The sequence below is a fragment of the Dromiciops gliroides genome, chromosome 5 (genome assembly GCF_019393635.1).
Source record: "Dromiciops gliroides isolate mDroGli1 chromosome 5, mDroGli1.pri, whole genome shotgun sequence".
Lineage (NCBI taxonomy): Eukaryota > Metazoa > Chordata > Mammalia > Microbiotheria > Microbiotheriidae > Dromiciops > Dromiciops gliroides.
In genome coordinates, this window is record NC_057865.1 from 153,260,213 (window position 1) to 153,266,212 (window position 6,000).

Consider the following 6,000-nt stretch of genomic DNA (forward strand, 5'->3'; position numbering starts at 1 on the left):
GGTAGAATAGATATAAAAAGAATCCACTGATTTATCACCTCCTGAAAGAGATCTCAAATAAAACCTTGAAGAATATTATAGCCAAATTCCAAAGCTCCTAGATCAAAGAGGATGTCTGCTTATAAGAAGACTGGTTGGACTTCTCCCCTTTTAACAATATATCAGTGCTTAGAATGAATAGTTTGGTGCTGAGGTAAAATATAAAATGCCTGATTTTTCAAAACCTTTTTCTTCTTTATATTGTGATAAGGCTTAAATTTTAGCATTCCAACTTGTAATTACAGTTGTCTCCCATTACTTTAAATGGAATTTCTCTTTCTATCTCTTGCTGCTGAGCTTTGTTGGTCATGTATAGAAATGCTGATGACTTATGTGGATTTATTTTATATATTTATATTTTATATCCTGCAAATTTGTAAAAGTTGTTAATTGTTTCAAGTAACTTTTTAGTTGATTCTCTAGGATTCTCTAAGTATAACATCATATCATCTGCAAAGAGTGAAAGTTTTGTTTCCTCCTTGCCTATTCTAATTCCTTTAATTCCTTTTTCTTCTCTTATTGTTAAAGCTAACATTTCTAATACAATATTAAATAAGAGAGGTGATAATGGACATCCCTGTTTCACCCTTGATATTATTGGGATTGCCTCTAACTTATCCCCATTACATATAATGTTTGCTGATGGTTTTAGGTAGATATTGCTTATTATATTAAGGAAAGCTCCACCTATTCCTATGCTCTCCAGTGTTTTTAATAGGAATGTGTGTTGTATTTTGTAAAATGCTTTCTCTGCATCTATTGAGATAATCATATGATTTTGGTTAATTTTGTTATTGATGGGGTTGATTATGTTGATAGTTTTCCTAATGTTGAACCAGCCTTGCATTCTTGGTATAAATCCCACCTGGTCATAGTGTATTATCCTAGTGATCACTTGCTGTAATCTCCTTGCTAATATTTTATTTAATATTTTTGTATCAATATGCATTAGGGAAATTGGTATGTAATTTTCTTTCTCTGTTTTGACTCTGCCTGGTTTAGGTATCAACAACATATTTGTGTCATGAAAGGAATTTGGTAGAACTTCTTCACCTATTTTTCCAAATAATTTGAATAATACTGGAATTAATTTTTCTTTAAATGTTTGGTAGAATTCACTTGTAAACCCATCTGGCCCTGGAGATTTGTTTCTTGGGGAGTTCATCAATGGCATATTCCATTTCTTTTTTCTAAAATGGGCCTATTTAAGGTATTTATTTCTTCTTCAGTTAACCTGGGCAATTTGTACTTTTGGAAATATCCATCCGTTTCATTTGGATTGACAGATTTATTGTCATACAGTTGAACAAAATAGCTCCTAAATATTGCTTTAATTTCCACTACACTGATGGTGAATTCCCCCTTTTCATTTATGATACTGGCAATTTGGTTTTCTTCTTTTTTTAATCAAATTAACCAAAGGCTTATCTATTTTATTGTTTTTTTTTTCATAAAACCAGCTCTTAGTTTTATTTATTAATTCTATAGTTTTCTTGCTTTCAATTATATGAATTTCTCTTTTGATTTTCAGGATTTCTAATTTAGTATTTAATTGGGGATTTTTAACTTGTTCTTTTCCTAGCTTTTTAAATTGCATGCCCAATTAATTGATCTCCTCTTTCTCCTTTTTATCCATGTAAGCATTTAGAAATATAAAATTTTCCCTAAGCACTGCTTTGGCTGCATCTCATAGATTTTGGCATGTTGTCTCATTATTGTCATTTTCTTCGATAAAGTTGTTTCTATGATTTGTTTCTTGGCCCATTCATTCCTTAGAATGAAATTATTTAGTTTCCAATTGATTTTCAGTCTACTTTTCCATGGCTCTTTCTTACATGTAATTTTTATTGTATCATGATCTGAGAAGGATGCATTTACTATTTCTGCCTTTCTACATTTGACTATCATATTTTTGTGCCCTAATACATGGTCAGTTTTTGAAAATTTGCCATGTACTGCTGAGAAAAAGGCATATTCCTTTCTATCGCCATTCAGTTTTCTCCAGACATCTATCATGTCTAACGTTTCTAGTATTTTATTCACCTCTTTCACTTCCTTCTTATTTATTTTTCAGCTAGATTTATCTAATTCTGAGAGGGGGAGATTCAGATCCCCCATTAGTATAGTATTACTGTCTAATTACTCTTGTAACTTGTTTAACTTCTCCTCTAAGAATTTGGATGCTATGCTACTTGGCACATACTTATTTAATATTGATATTACTTTATTACTTCTATAGTACCTTTTAGCAAGATGTAGTTTCCTTCCTTATCTCTTTTAATGGGATCTATTTTTGCCTGTGCTTTGTCTGAGATAAGGATTGCTACCCCTGCTTTTTTTACTTTAGCTGAAGCATAATATATTCTGCTCCAGTTATTATTATTGTCTATTCCTCTCCATTTCATTTACCTCCTTTGTACTTTTCCCTGCTTCTTTCACCCTATTCCTCCTCACCAACGTTTTGCTTCCTACACCTGGTTCCCCCAATCTTCCCACCCTTTTTATTACCCCCTCCCTTTTCTTTACCCTTTTCTCCCTTGCTTTTGCCCTCCCTTCTATCAGTCCCCCCTTCCCTTCCTTTTTGCTTCCCTAAAGAATGAGCTAAGTTTCTTTATCCAAATGAACATATATGTTATTCCCTCTTTGAATCAAATCTAATGAGAGTAGAGTTAAAACAATGTTCACCCCTCCCTTCTTTCCCTCTATTGTAATGGTTTTTTTTTTCACCTCTTCATATGATGTAATTCACCCCATTCCGCATCCCCTTTCCTCTTCTCCCCATAGACTCCCTTTTTAACCCCTTAATTTTATTTATATCATCACATCAAAGACAATTTATATTTATACCCTCTGTGTATAATCCTTCTGTTTGCCCAAATACATTTACAATTCTCAAGAGGTATAATAAGTATTATCTTCCTGTGTAGGGACATAAACAATTTAACCTAATTGAAAAACTTGTTTCCCCTGTTTACCTTTTTAAACTTCTCTTGAGTCTTATATGCTAAGATCGAATTTTCTATTCAGTTCTGTCATTTTCATCAGGAAACCTTGAATATCCCCAATGTCATAGAATGTCCATCTTTTCCCCTGAAAGTGAATGCTCAGTTTTGATGGGTAATAGATTCTCGGCTGCAATCCAAGCTCCTTTGCCTTCCAGAATATCATATTCTTTGCCTTGCGGTCCTTTAATATTGAAGCTAACAGGTCCTGAGCAATCCTGACTATGGATCCATTATATTTAAATTGCTTCTTTCTGGCTGCTTGGAGTATTTTCTCCTTCACCTGATAATTCTGGAATTTGGCTACAATATTTCTTGGAGTTTTCCTTTTTGGGGTCTCTTTCAGGAGGTGATCGGTGGATTCCTTCAATGATGATTTTATCCTCTGATTCTATAATATCAGGGCAGTTCTCCTTAATAATTTCCTGGAATATGGTGTCTAGACTCTTTTTCTGATCATGGCTTTCAGGCAGTCCAATGATTTTCAAATTGTCTCTCCTGGATCTCTTTTCCAGATCAGTTGTCTTTTCAATGAGGTATTTCACATTTTCTTCTCTTTTTTCATTCTTTTGATTCTGCTTGAAAGATTCTTAGTGTCTCATGGATTCATTACTTTCCAACTGTCCAATTTTAATTTTTAAGGCATTGTTTTCTTCATTGAGATTAGGCACCTTTTTTTCTATTTGGCCAAATGAATTTTTAAAGAAATTGTTTTCTTCAGTGAGATTATGCACCATTTTTTCCATTTGGTCAGATGAATTTTTTTAAGAAATTGTTTTCTTCAATCAATATTTGTGCTTCCTTTTCCAAGCTGCTGATTGTTTTTTCATAATTTTCTTGTTTTCCTTTCATTTTTCTCCCCATTTTTCTTCTACCTCTCTCAATTGATTTTTTTGAGCTAAAACGTCCATTTATTTAATAGCAGTAATAATTTAAAATTATAAAAACCCTTTCCATTGTTGAGCATTAGAGGGCGAGGTTATAAAGACAGACAGGATGATGGGGGAGAGGACAGCTCAAGGGGGATTGGACAGTTCGCATGCTGGATGGCAATGAAACAGCCACACTCCATAGGGCTTCCCACTTGGGAGCATTGTCTATGTTCCCTCTGGGGGTGTTACAAAGGTTAGGGGGGTTGTTGGGGAGAAAGGGGAAAATGATAAGTATCTCAAATCCACAACCATAGAGATGGCCTAGCCACATCCATCCTTCATTTCAAGCAACCTGGTACCTGCTAGGATCCAGACTGATGAAAAGCAGTTAATGTGACCTGGGGGCTTTGTAAACCAATGCAGTGGTAGCCATCAACCGGCAGGAGAGACAGAGCTTCCTTGGAACCGTCAGATGAATTGGGGACTGGTGGGTAGAGAGGGGGGGAAAAGGTCTGAAGGCCTTTGGTGCTTCCAAAACTTGTTTTTTAAAAAAAGGGAAGAAAAAAGAAAGGAAAAAAAGAAAGGTACTGGGGTCTTGGGGTCTCCCCTGCCCCCCTCCCCCTCCCCTCCACTCTGTCTCCTGGGTTCAGTGTGGGGGTGGGGGAAGATTAGCTGCTCCTTCTGACCAGGAAGCAGATGGGCAATGGAGAGTTTAGGGTTTGGGGCAAAGGGGAACGTGGGAAGAAGGTCGGGGGTGGTTGCTTGAAGTGGCTGGTGGTGAGATTCATGAGTTGTTGAGTTTTCATTACTTGGCAAACTGGAGGAGGAAGAGGATGAAGAGGAGGAAGAAAAAGTAATTCCTGTCAGTCCCTGGGGGTTTATGGCAGTGTTTTGTCCACTTAAGCTCTTCCGACACACTGGGCAGGTATCATGCTGTTCCAGCCAGGGGACTATGCAGCCGTCATGGAATATGTGATTGCAAGGTAACTGCTGGACACTCTCACACAGTGTCTTTGCATACAGGACATTCTAACCTTGAACCTACGTGTTCCTCTGTGACTTATATGGTGGGAAGGGCTTGTATTTACTCTTTGTCTGCTGGTAGGAGACCACTGTTTTCAAACTGATTAAGGAGCTGTGAAATAATCCCATCTAGGCCATTGGCAACCCATGCATAGTCCATTGGATTTGAATGCAAAAAGCCCCAAGGGCCCAATTCCAGGTTTGGTATTGTTGCAGGTGCAATAATTCCATCGACCAATTGTGAATAATCCCTTCTAATGTTGCGAAGCCTTCATGCCTCCCTGCAGCACACCATACAGTGGGGGGGGGGGGCGCCGTGGCTGCTGGTGTTCTGTCTCCTGCCTGTTCTCCAAGTCCCTGGCATCCTCAGATTGCGCCGCAGAGCCTAATGTGGGAAATTCAAAGCTGTCATCAAAATTCCCAAAGGCAAATTGTCCATAGACCTGTGGCAAGGTGAATAAATGCTGATCCACATTCTCGAATGGTTGTCTGTTCTGATCCCTGGGAGCTGCAGCAGAGTTGGAACTATTTTCAGTATTTCTGGTCTCTTCCAGTAGCTCTTCAATAAAACCAGACTCACACTGTGGGCAGATATAATCCGGCAGCTGCGGGGAGATCTCGGCCAAACAGCAGTGGCAGAAATACTGTCAGGGCTGCAGCGAAGCCTCTGCCATTTCCTTTCCCCCCCACCCCTCCCTCAATTGATTTTTAAAATCCTTTTTGAGCTCTTCCAAGAAGGCTTTTTGTTCTTGAGACCAATTCATCTTCTCTCTTGAGGCTTCACATGTAGGCAATTTGAGAGTATTGTGCTCATTTGAGTTTGTGTTTGCCTCTTCTCTGTTGATACAGAAGCTCTCAATGGTGAGAGCTCTTTTTTGATTTTTACTCATACTGCAGCTTATTTATTTATTCATTTGTTTATTTATTTTAAGTTGAGGTCTGCTCTGGGGGCACCAGGGTCCCTGTTTCACACTTCTTGTGCTGGGGATTAGGGGCTGTGTCACTGGCTTTTTAGACTGAGGCCTCTATGGCTTGTGGATTCCTGCCCCCCCCTACATACTTCC

At 38.0% G+C, this 6,000-nt stretch overlaps 1 pseudogene; it reads right to left on the reverse strand.

The window, feature by feature from the left end:
• Positions 1–5,610, reverse strand: part of LOC122728841 — a 50,359-nt pseudogene extending 44,749 nt beyond the window's left edge.
• Between the last annotated feature and the right edge of the window lie 390 nt (positions 5,611–6,000).